Source organism: Symphalangus syndactylus, chromosome 5, assembly GCF_028878055.3.
Source record: "Symphalangus syndactylus isolate Jambi chromosome 5, NHGRI_mSymSyn1-v2.1_pri, whole genome shotgun sequence".
In the NCBI taxonomy this organism is placed as follows: domain Eukaryota; kingdom Metazoa; phylum Chordata; class Mammalia; order Primates; family Hylobatidae; genus Symphalangus; species Symphalangus syndactylus.
In genome coordinates this window covers 128,672,907-128,686,151 of record NC_072427.2, presented here as the reverse complement: position 1 = coordinate 128,686,151, position 13,245 = coordinate 128,672,907, and the positions used below count along the sequence as shown (strand labels likewise).

The 13,245-nt window shown below is 42.9% G+C and overlaps 1 protein-coding gene and 1 pseudogene across 11 annotated transcripts in view; both read right to left on the bottom strand.

Moving 5' to 3' along the window:
* FRMD5 (FERM domain containing 5) overlaps positions 1-13,245 on the bottom strand; it is a 347,144-nt gene that overhangs the window by 110,106 nt on the left and 223,793 nt on the right. The gene's annotated exons all lie outside the window — the stretch shown is intronic.
* On the bottom strand, positions 7,764-13,017 carry LOC129481718 (actin, cytoplasmic 1-like; annotated as a pseudogene).

Genomic DNA, 13,245 nt, shown 5'->3' with positions numbered 1-13,245 from the left:
TGCTCACTGGGGGTGGTGCATGGGGGAAGTGGCCTTCCTCTGGTGGTGAGATCATTCATTGTTGCTGTAGCAGGAATGCCTCCTTGATGTGTTCCGTTATGGTGGTCTGAGCAACTGAGGTTACTCTTTCTAAAATAAACTTCTGAAAACAATTTCATCAAGCAGGGTAAAAACATTAATATTAAGCAGATGACAATGAAAGGACCAATTAAAGGGAGTGCCCAATGGAGGAAAGAACTGAAAAAGTCAGCAGGTTGTTTGGGCAGGTGTTCCGCAATTTTTCTGTTTGGATATTCCTTCTTTTACCAATCTAGATTTATTTGTAAAGAAACAGCATTTTCTTGCAGGAAGAGACATAGGCCTCCCTTTTCTACAGTGAGGATATCTAGTCCCCTGCGATTTTGGAGTACTAACTGTTGCTAGGGAGTTTATCTGCTCAGCAAAGGTCAACCTCGCCCGTACCTTTAACAGACAGTAACAACCCTGACTACAACAAAGACTGACTGGCCTTTACCACATCCTTCCCCTGCCCCCTACAGTTCCAACCTGCCAGCACGTCCCCAACCCCTCCCTATAGAAACTTTATTATAAAAACCTCAGCTCATAAGCGATCAGGGTCTCAGCCAGATTCCTGACTGGGACTGCTTGCAGGCTTATTCTTGTAAATAAACCTGTTTGGCCGTTGAGTTGCCTTCTCTCTCACTTCCTTCCTTTTAAAAATCTTCCTAACAGATGGCAAATAAGCAGATGAGAAGCAGCTCAATATCATTAGTCATTAGCAAAATACAAATGAGATACCACCACAAATACATACCATTACAAACACAAAAGAGATACAGCTAATGGAATGGCTAAAGTGAAAAAGACTGACCCTACCAAGTGTTGGCAAGCATATGTGCAGGTACTAGGACTCTCATATGTTGCTGGTGAGAATGTAAACATAATAATAATGGTTACTAATCAGGGAAAGGGACTGCGATTGAGTTGGGGTACATGGGCAGGGCTTCTAGAGTAGGTGGCAACATTCTATTTCATGATCGAGGTGATGTTCACTTTATAATGATTAAGACGTACATTTGGTTAACATGATTTTCTGAATCTCCACGTGTTTTTGTAATCAAAAAGTTTCACCCAGGCTGGAGTGCAGTGGCACAATATTGGCTCACTGCAACCTTCACCTCCTGGGTTCAAGTGATTCTCCTGCCTCAGCCTCCCAAGTAACTGGGATTACAGGTACCCACCACCACACCCAGCTAGTTTTTGTATTTTTAGTAGAGACGGGGTTTCACCATGTTGGCCAGGCTGGTCTCGAATTCCTGACCTCAGGTGATCCACCCACCTCGGCTTCCCAAAGTGCTGGGATGACAGATGAACCATCACACCCGGCCAAGTTTTCTTTTAAAACAAAAAGTTCTTTAGCCTTTACTCTGTTGGACAAATATAGATTTTTGCACATTAAGTTTGCTTAAAGGAAGAGGGAATTCTACTGGCAAAATACTGTCTCCTAAATCTCCAGTAAGTAAGCTTGTACTTTTGAGGACAACACTATTTTTGGCAATGTAGAAAATGCTTATAGAAAGGGTTCAATCTGTGGCTGAGCACAGTGGCTCACGCCTTTAATCCCAGCACTGTGGGAGGCTGAGGCAGGCAGATCACCTGAGGTCAGGAGTTCAAGACCAGCCTGGCCAACATGGCAAAACCTCGTCTCTACTAAAAAAATACAAAATTAGCCAAGCGTCTGGCAGGTGCCTGTACACTAACCTGGGAGATGGAGGTTGCAGTGAGCCGAGATCACGCCATTGCACTCCAGCCTGGGCTATAAGAGTGAAACTCTGTCTCAAAAAAAAAAAAAAATGGGTTCAATTTGCTTCCCACAGCATGTTCGTCCAGCTCCTATACCTCCACACTCTTATAGGCAGATATTGATCCATGGTTATTCAGATGCGAGGAAAGGCCACTAGAGTCCATTGTTGAGGCAAGGGACTGGGACTTGACCTCGGTCTTATAGGGTTTAAAAGTGGCAGTCTTTTCTGAGATTCAAAATAGGTTATTCCTCATGAATTGGATGAGGGTCGTGGAGGAAGGCCATTTGGAAATAACACATACATTACTGACCAAAAAGAAACATAGATAGCGATACACAAAACTATTAGATGATTTCTTTCTCTCCAGTTCAAAAGTCCAAATGAATTGTCATCAGGCATTAGTGGAGAAACTCTGAATATTTTTATATATTTTCTGTTTCATAAAGAATTTCCAAAGTGATTCTACTTTACTTTTACCCACTGTTCTTCACAAATGATAGCAAAGCCTGGGAAGTGTCCCAGAATTGCTAAATAATGAGATAAAGCAGAATGTTTCTTACTTAAAAAAAATTAAAGAAGAAGCAACATAGAAGTTGGGCGATGTGGTGAAAATAAAGACTTGAAGAACAAAACCAACTCTAATTGGAGAACAGAGTATTTAGGGTAAAGGAACCAAGACATATTAGATTGTAGTTGAATTCCAAGACCAATGTGCTGCTCAGAATCCTAGACATTCCATTTGAATTCCTCCTGTTTTTGCTTTGAAATACTAGTCTATAAATCTAATTGACTGTAAGTGTGATTTCCCTAGATGCTTGTTTACTCATTTAATGTAGTATTGTATTGCTTTTAATAAGGTATTCAGGCCCTATAAAGTATGCTTCCAAAAAAATCAAAAGCCACACTTAAGTGCTTCTGTAATAAAATCTACCTCTGCTTAAATATAGGTAGAACCTCAACTATGCCAGCTTTTCTGATAGGGGACTGTTCCACTCCTGCAGAAGTCCTTCAGTAACTGAGAATGCTGGTGGGGTGGGGGAGATATCCTTAACATCATTGCTATTAGAAAATTAGTACTAGGGAAAATAACTCAGCATTTCTAACACAATATCCCCCATTAAGCCTTCAAACAAACATTTCCTTATTTACCTCCTAAAGTCTTTTCTGCTACCATTTAAGTCATTTGATCTTTAGATGCTTTCTTGCCTCTGATTTTAATGAGAAGCTGGCCCCTGGTTCTCTTTCAATACTCCCTGGCTTGTGGTGCTAGATCTTTCTACTCTTGAGACCATTCTTGTCTCTTGACAATTTTCCCTCAATTGAAAGATATTAAACTGAGTATCACTGAAAATTTAAACACCCAAACTACACATCTGAAATCTGATTTTTTTTTATCTTAAAGCTGGTCCCAGTTGGAGGTAGCCTAGGAGACCGAAAATACATGTTATTTAATGAAGGAGAATATTTCAGTAAAGTTAAAGCTGGGCTTATTTTGGCCAGACACAGTGGGTTGTGGGTGCTGCTTATTTTCATGTATTCATTATACAATTGACCCTTGAACAATGCAGGAGTTAGGGGTACTGACCCCCTCCCACTAGGTACAGTAAAAAATCTACCTATAAAATTGTGACTCCCCTAAAACTTAACTACTAACAGCTTACTGTGGACCAGAAGGCTTACTGATAACAATCAATTTAACACACACACACACACACACACACACACACACACAATTTTGAGACAGAATTTCACTCTGTTGCCCAGGCTGGAGTGCAGTGATGTGATCGTCACTCACTGCAGCTTCTGTCTCCCGGGTTCAAGTGATCTTCATGCCTCAGCCTCCCAAGTAGCTGAGGTTTCACCATGTTGGCCAGGCTGGTCTCAACCTCCTGGCCTCAAGTGATCCATCCACCTTGGCCTCCCAAAGTGCTGGGATTATAGGCGTGAACCACCTCGCCTTAACACATATTTTGTATGTTATATGTGTGACATCCTGTATTCTTACAATAAATTAGAGAAAAAAACATTATTAAGAAAACCACAAGGAAGAGGAAATATATTTACTATTCATTTAGTGTAAGTGGATTATCATAAAGGTCTTCATCCTTGTCTTCATGTTGAGTAGGCTGAAGAGGAGGAGGAAAAGGAGTTGGTCTTACTGTCTTGGGAGTAGCAGAGGTGGAAGAGGTAGAGGAGGTGGAAGGAGAAGCCAACATACTTGGTGTAACTTTATGGAAATACATTGTAATTTCTGATTTTTTTGCTTTTTCATTTCTCTAAAAATGTTTCTATATGGTACCAATTCTTCTTCCACCTTTTGCTTTAGTTTCAGTGCCCATATCACAGAAGGATCCATGTCATAAAAGAAGTCAAAAGCACTCTTGAATAATTAGAAACCTTTTGCTAGATGGTCTCATGTCAATTTGCTTTCTGGCACTGCTTCTTCTACATTTTCTTCCTCATTGTCTAGCACTGATTCAGAAGCACTCATCTCCATCAAGTTGTCTTCTGTGAATTTCTCAGGTGTGGTGTCTGTTAACTCTTGCAGTTCTCCAAGATCCATGTTTTAAACCTTTAAAGCTCTCCCCTCTCCCCCATTTTTCTGCCATATCTACAATCTCTTTCATGATTTATTTGATTAGCTGTCATAAATCCTGTGAAGTCATGTACAACATCTGGATACAGTTTTCTCCATCAGGAATTTATTATTTTGAGCTTGATGGCTCTCATGACTTTTTCTATAATGATGGCATCTCCAATGCTGTAATCCTTCCAGACTTTCATGATGTTCTCTCTACTGGGGTTCTCGTCCATAGGGTTGACATCCTTCCATACAGTTCTGTGTGAAATGAGCCTTAAAGGTCCTTATGATTCCCTGACCTAGAGGCTGAATTAGAGATGTTGTGTTTCGGGGCAAGTAGACCACTTCGATGTCTTTGGTGTTGAACTCATAGGGTTCTGGGTGTCCAGGGGCATTGTCTGATATCAGAAGAACTTTAAAAGGCAGTCCTTTACTGGCAAGGTGCTTCTTGACATCAAGGAAAAAACATCAATGGAATCAATCCAGTAAAAGGATTCTTGTTGTCCAGGCTCCAAAGCCTGGCAGCTGGTGTTTTTTTTTCACTTTAACGCTTGAGGGTTAGCAGCTATACAGATAAAGGCAGTCCTGATCATAAACTCAACTGCATTTGTTCAGAACAGTAGAGTTAGCTTATCCTTTCCTGCCTTAAATCTCGGTGCTCACTTCCTTACTAAGAAGTGTCCTTAGTAATAGGGCACTTTCATCTGCATTAAGAATTCAATTTTTAGGCCGGGCGCGGTGGCTCACGCTTGTAATCCCAGCACTTTGGGAGGCCGAGGCGGGCGGATCACGAGGTCAGGAGATCGAGACCACGGTGAAACCCTGTCTCTACTAAAAATACAAAAAAAAATCAGCCGGGCGTGGTGGCGGGCGCCTGTAGTCCCAGCTACTCAGAGACGCTGAGGCAGGAGAATGGCGTGAACCCGGGAGGCGGAGCTTGCAGTGAGCGGAGATTGCGCCACTGCACTCCAGCCTGGGCGACAGAGCGAGACTCCGTCTCAAAAAAAAAAAAAAAAAAAAAGAATTCAATTTTTATACTTCATTAGGGGAGAAATGGAACTTTAGCAGTCCTACCAAGAAGTTTTTAAAGAACACATTGGGTCTTTATAAACTGTATTTTTAAAGTTTTCTTTCTAAAGATAAAAAATGAAAATAATTACCTAAAAATAGACCTCTGATATGTTTTCCAAAGAACAGAAGGTATTTTTTTTTAAATCAGGGTATGAGACTTACTGTAAAATATTTATTGATGCTAATGTGAGCCTTCAGTTGGAAAGAAAAAACTAGGTAGTCACTTGCAAACTAAATTTCCCCAGGTATCTTTTTTCCAATCTTTTTTTGTGATGGAGTCTCACTCTGTCACCCAGGCTGGAGTGCAGTGGTGTGATCTCGGCTAACTGCAACCTCCACTTCCCGGGGTCAAGTGATTCTCCTGCCTCAGCCTCCTAAGTAGCTGGGATTACAGGCATGTGCCACCACACCTGGCTAATTTTTGTATTTTTAGTAGAGATAGGGTTTCACTGTGTTGGTCAGACTGGTCTCAAACTCCTGACCTTGTGATCCACCAGCCTCAGCCTCCCAACGTGTTGGGATTACAGGTGTCAGACACCATGCCTGGCCCCAATCTTCTAATTTTTAAAGATACTCTTTCCCTTCTCTTTATTCCGAGATCTAATGTATCTATACATAAGCAAACTAGGTGCTTTATATACATTTTTGTCCCAGCCTTCAATGTAAACCTTAACTTAAATCATTAATGGAGACTTTTCTGGCACCCTAAGTTGAAAAGTTATAATGGGGAGGCTGTGAGGATTTTTTTTTTCAGCCCTTGGACCATTATTTACACTAGTTTCCTTGATCTGGTTTCCTCAGCCATAAAAATACAGTCCTATCTCCTCCAAAAGTCTATTATAGCCAGCAAGATTCACAACTGCCAAATCACCCAGGATTTTGTATTTCATTTAAGAAGTCTGACAATGTTTTATGCACAATATGATACAGCCAAAACCACATTTACCTGGGAATCAGGAAACCTGAGCTCTAGTCTAAATGTAGCCCTAAACAAACTGTGCAACTGTAGCTAAGTTCGTTGACCACTTGGGGTCTCAGTAGAGAAAACAAAAATTTTGGAATCAGAATCGAAGCAGAAGAATACTAAGGTCCTCCCCCATCCACCATCTCCACCTCTGGCTCTAAAATGTCATGTTGCTGTGAAATGCTGTGTTTCATCTTCGGGGGCCTAGTGAGAGGCCAGAGTCCCAGGCAGCAAGTGCTAGAGAAAAGGTAAGGACAATTTATAAAGAAGTCCCTTGATCTCAGTTTCCCCGAACTATGCAGCTCTTCAGTCTTTAAAATGGCTACAAGACACATTAGCATTTCAAACACTGCTGTTGCCTGTGACAGGTGAACTCAGGGAGATTAGGAAGTCGCAAAATTCTGTTTTTGTTTTTCTTCAAGCCAGAATGGGTATGTAAGCATTAACTGTTGCTATTATACATACTATTCAACATTCCCCATTCATTTCTCATGAACTTACACAACATACCAAAGGGATGACTCCTTAGTGTGTTTCTCAGAATTACAGACAGACTCATTTCACTCTGTCAGCAAACCTGAAGGCCAGAGTCTTCAGTTGTGAGAATCTCTTATCGAAATAGAAAAAGCTTTACAGAATAGTATATTCAACCCTTACCCAACCCCACATCCCCATCTTCTCCTCTATACACTGCCTCCGGAAACAAGCACTGCATGCACAAGTCAAACAGATACCTAAGCCCCCAGTGGACAGAGCTTAGGCACCAGTGGGCAGGCACAGAGCAGGCAGAGGGTAAGCACTGGAGCAGGACTGGATTAAGGCCTCCAGAGCTGCTCCAGGCCTCCACAGCTCCTACTACCTCAACAATCCTTGCCACAACTGCTTTCCCATTCACTACAGAGAAACTTACTTGAGCATCTCTCTTCAGATATTATTCCACAGATTCACATAGAAAAAGAAAATCACCACAGGAGAGTTTGAAAAAGATGATGAATGACTTTGATTGTATCCCACAGGATGGAAATTAGGTTGAAAGATTGGGAGTTTGGGGTGGGCGCAGTAGCTCACGCCTGTAATCCCAACACCTTGGGAGGCCGAGGTGGGTGGATCACTTGAGGTCAGGAGTTCAAGACTAGCCTGGCCAACATGGTGAAATCCTGTCTCTACCAAAAATACAAAAATTAGCTGGGCGTGGTGGCATACGCCTGTAATCCCAGCTACTCGGGAGGCTGAGGTGGGAGAATCGCTTGAACCTGGGAGGCAGAGGTTGCAGTGAGCCGAGATCACGCCATTGCACCCCAACCTGGGCGACAGAGCAACTCTGTCTAGAAAAAAAAAAAAAAAAAGGCTGGGCACGGTGGCTCACACCTGTAATCTCAGCACTTTGGGAGGCCGAGGCAGGCGGATCACGAGGTCAGGAGATCGAGACCATCCCGGCTAACATGGTGAAACCCCATCACTACTAAAAATACAAAAAATTAGCCTGGTGTGGTGGCGGGTGCCTGTAGTCCCAGCTACTCGGGAGGCTGAGGCAGAAGAATGGTGTGAACCTGGGAGGTGGAGCTTGCAGTGAGCCGAGATGGGGCCACTGCATTCCAGCCTGGGCGTCAGAGCGAGACTCCATCTCAAAAACAACAACAAAAAAGAAAGATTGGGTGTTTGGAACCATCAGTTCTAGTTCCTACTCTGCTTGTAACTGGGAAGCCATGGGCAAGTCATCTGGCAACTCTGGACCTTAGTTCTCTCACTTATAAAATGAGTAGGTTTGACAAGACAATCTCTAGTATATTTGTCAGATCTAAACTTCTATTAGTCTATAGTAAGATTACTAAGAACCAGGAAAGCGTGGTTTATATTATAAATCAAACTTAGCTATAATATGGAGAACATTTAAATATATAGATTCTGAGGCCCCACCCAGGACCTTTACAGAGTCCCTTACACAACTGACTGGACAGTATGACCAAAGGATAAGGATGAGCTGGCTGGGTGAACCTGTGCTGGTATTCGGGAACTGACATTCTGTGGGGATAAGTATTCACATTAATGAATAGAGAAATGTCTATTTAATTTGCAAATGATCACAAGCTAGCGGGGCAAATCAGTATTTCAAACAAACTTAGAGATTGAAGGAATGGTCAGAAGTCAAGAGCATAAATGTCAGAGAGGAAAGATCAAACGTATTGCCCCTGGAGAAGAAAGAGAAACTTCACAAAGATGAAGTTAGTAAGTCATATATATCAGAAAAAGATCTGAATGTCAGAGTAGATAACTGACCAGGAATCAGAAAATTAGCAGTGGGCCTGAAGGAATGTAGGAATTGACTGAGGTTGTCCTCACTTTGCATGGTTCTTAGATGAAAGAATGTCAGTCCCCAAACAACAGGGCTGAAATTTCAGTTGCCATGGTTTATTAACTGTGAGTAATTACATGAAGTACAAACTTGATTGCTAGCTCTTCAGTTCACAACATAAATAACAGATGTGTATCACGATCAGTGACAAATCACGTCACTTCTTTCACAGTCTGTCGGTGACTAGTCACTGTGCATGTTATTCAGTTAATGCACAAACAACAAAGTGTGCAGTGGGGTTGCCTCCTTGTCTTCCAATGATGAAACCCAAAAACGATAACTGAAAGAGGGAACTGGCTAACAAAGATGAAAATGCAGCAAAGTAACAAAAACTGGTAAGAGGAACGTAAATAGGGTTATAGAAGAAATAGCTAACTGTGAGATTACTGACATTGCTGCTATTTAAGGGACTCTAGATATGCACCAGAGGAACTTAGTGAAGGCAAACTAATCAATGTAAATGAGGAAAGTGGTTGTGACGAAAAGTATGAAGATGTCCCAGAGGAAGTGACGCTGGCAAAAACTTCACATTAAAGAAACTCTTGCAGATATTTCATGACACTGAAAGCACAAAGTGTAAAATATTGGAAGCTCATCCAAACTTAGAAGGGAGTATGATGACAATTCACCAAGGCACAGAAAAGATGTTTTCTCAGTATCATAAACTATATGACAAAAAGGAGGCAAGTACTGTTAAAGTACTTGGGATTTTTTTTTATAAATATGGACATACCTGGTTTTATTGTGCTTCACTTTATTGTGCTTTGTAGATATTGTAGGTTTTTTTAAAATAAATTGAAGGTTTGTAGCAAGCCTGCATTGAGCAAGTCTTTCAGCACCATTTTTCCAACAGCATGTGCTCATTTTGTCTCTCTGTTGCATTTTGTTCAAACTTTTTCATTATTATATCTGTTATGTTAATCTGTGATCAGTGATCTTTGATGTTACTAATGCAATTGTTTTGAGGCGTCATGAACCACATGCATAGAAGACAGTGAACATAACCAATAAATGTGTGTGTCCTAACTGCTCCACTGACAGGGTATTCCTCCATTTTTCTCCCTCTCTTCAGGCTTTCCTATTCCCCCAGACACGACAATATGAGGAAATTAAGCCAATTAATAACCCTACAATGACCTCTAAGTGTTCAAGTGAAAGGAAGAGTCACATGTTTCTAACTTTAAATCAAAACCTAGAAATGATTAAGCTTAATGAGAAAAACATGTTGAAAGGCCAAAAGCTAGGCATCTTGTGCCAGTTAGCCAAGTTGTGAATGCAAAGAAAAAGATCTTGATGGATATTCAAAGTGCTACTCCAGTGAACACGTGAATGGCAAAGTGAAAGAGCCTTCTTGCTGATATGGAGAAAGTTTTAATGGTCTAGACAGAACAGCGGTCCTCAAGCTTTTTGGCATCAGGGACCAGTTTTGCGGAAGACAATTTTTCCACAGACCAGGTTGCAGGGGGTTTCGGGATGATTCCAGCGCATTACAGTTATTGGGCACTTTATTTCTATTATTACTTTTTTTTTTTTTTGAGATGGAGTCTTGCTCTGTCACCCAAGCTAGAGTGCAGTGGTGCGATCTCGGTTCACTGTAACCTCAGCCTCCCGGGTTCAAGCGATTCTCCTGCCTCAGCCTCCCAAGTAGCTGGGACTACAGGCATGCATCACCACGCCTGGCTAATTTTTGTTTTAGTAGAGACGGGGTTTCACCATGTTGGCAAGGCTAGTCTCAAACTCCTGATCTCAAGCGATCCCACCTGCCTTGGCCTCCCAACGTGCTGGGATTACAGGTGTGAACCACCATGCCCAACCTATTATTACATTGTAATATATAATGAAATAATTATAAATTCACCATAATATAGAATCAGTGGGAGTCCTGAGCTTGTTTTCCTGCAATTACATAGTCCCATCTGGGGGTCATGGGAGACAGTGACAGATCATCAAGAATTAGATTCTCATAAGGAGCATGCAATCTAGATCCTTCATGTGCACAGCTCACAATGGGGTTTGTGCTCCTGTGAGAATCTAATGCTGCTGCTGATCTGACAGGAGGTGGAACTCAGGTGGTAATACAAGTGATGGGGAGCGGCTGTAAATACAGATGAAGCTTCTCTTGCCGCCCCCACCACTCACCTCCTGCTGTGTGGCCTGGTCTGTGGCCTGGGGGTTGAGGACCCCTGAGACAGAAGATCAAACTAGTCACAACATTCCCTTAAGCCAAAACCTAATACAGAGCAAGGTCCCCAGCATTGAGGCAAGACCCTTTTACAGCAAAAAGACTACCACTCACTGAAGGCTCAGATGGTCATTGGCATTTTTTTTTTTTTTTTAGCAATGAAGTGTTTTTTAAGGAAGGTATGTGCATTGCTTTTTTAGACATATGCTACTGCACAATGAATAGACTACAATATAGTAGAAACGTAAGTTTTTTTTTTATAAGGCATGCACTTTTATTCAACTGGTCTCAAGTCAGTGTACGGGTATGCCCTGGCTACCTTCACCTACTCCCAGGGAGACCAAAAGCCTTCATACATCTCAAGTTGGGGGACAAAAAAGGGGGGCCATGAAGGCTGATCATTCAAAATAAAACAAAATAAAGAAGTATTAAGGCAAAGATTTAAAAAATGTTGCATTACATAATTTACATGAAAGCAATGCTATCACCTCCCCTGTGTGGACATGGGAGAGGACTGGGCCATTCTCCTTAGAGAGAAGTGGGGTAGCTTTTAGGAGGGCAAGGGACTTCCTGTAACAACGCATCTCATGATATTTGGAATGACTATTAAAAAAAGAACAATGTACAATCAAAGTCCCTGGCCACACTGTAGAACTTTGGAGGATGCTCACTCCAACCAACTGCTGTCACCTTCACCATTCCAGTTTTTAAATCCTGAGTCAAGCCAAACAAAACAAAACAAAATAAAAAAACAAAGTCATGCCAATCTCATCTTGTTTTCTGCACAAGTTAGGTTTTGTCAAGAAAGAGTGTAATGCAACTAAGTCACAGTGCGCCCAGAAGCATTTGCTGTGGATGATGGAGGTGCCTGACTCATCGTATTCCTGCTTGCTGATGCACATCTGCTGGACAGTGGACAGCCGGGCCAGGATGGAGCTGCCGATCCACACGGAGTACTTGCGCTTGGGAGGAGCAATGATCTTGATCTTCATTGTGCTGGGCGCCAGGGTGGTGATCTTCTGCATCCTATCGGCGATGCCAGGGTACGTGGTAGTGCCGCTAGACAGCACTGTGTTGGCATACAGGTCTTTGAGAATGTCCACATCACACTTCATGATGGAGTTGAAGGTAGTTTCATGGATGCCACGGGATTCCATGCATAGGAAGGAAGGCTGGAAGAGCGCCTCAGGGCAGTGGAACTGCTTGTTGTCGATGGTGATGACCTGGCCGTCAGGCAGCTTGTAGCTATCTCCAGGGAGGAGCTGGAGGCCACCATGGCCATCTCCTGCTTGAAGTCCAGGGTGACGTAGCACAGCTTCTCCTTGATGTCATGAACAATTTCCCGCTTGGCTGTGGCGGTGAAGATGTAGCTGCGCTAGGTGAGGATCTTTATGAGGTAGTCAGTCAGGTCCTGGCCAGCCAGGTCCACACGCAAGATGGCGTAGGGGAGGGCATACTCCTCATAGATGGGCACAGTGTGGGTGACCCCGTCACCATAGTCCATCACGATGTCAGTGGTACGGCCAGAGGTGTACAGGGGCAGCACGGCCTGGATGGCCATGTACATGGCTGGTCTGTCGAAGATCTCAAAAATGATCTGGGTCATCTTCTTGTGGTTGGCCTTGAGGCTCAGGGGGACCTCGGTCAGCAGCATGGGGTGCTCCTTGGCAGCCACACACAGCTCGTTGTAGAAGGTGTGGTGCCAGATCTTCTCCATGTCGTCCCAAGTGGTGACAATGTCCTGCTTGATGGGGTACTTCAGGGTCAGGATGCCTCTTTTGCTCTGGGCCTCGTCGCCCACATAGGAGTCCTTCTGACCCATGCCCACCACCACGCCCTGGTGCCTGGGGCGCCCCACGATGGAGGGGAAGACGGCCCGGGGTGGGCATCGTCACCTGCAAAGCTGGCCTTGCACATGCCAGCACCGTTGTCAACGACAAGCATGGTGATATCATCATCCATGGTGAGCTGGCGGCGGGTGTGGACGGGTGGCAGAGAGGCGAGGGCAAGGCTCTGTGCTCGCAGGGTGGACACAGTCTCAGCAGAAACATAAGTTTTATATGCACTGGGAAACCAAAATATTTGTCTGACTTTACTTTTTTGTGATATTTGCTTTTTGCAATAGTCTGGAATCAAACCTGCAATATCTCTGAGGTATGCCTATAAATAAAATTTCTTTTCTCATTATTTATAATGTTTTAAATTACAGCTTACTAACATTAGTTTTACTATGTTTTTTCATTTCTCTATACATTTGTAACCAATAGAAATAGAGTTTCAAATGTTTTG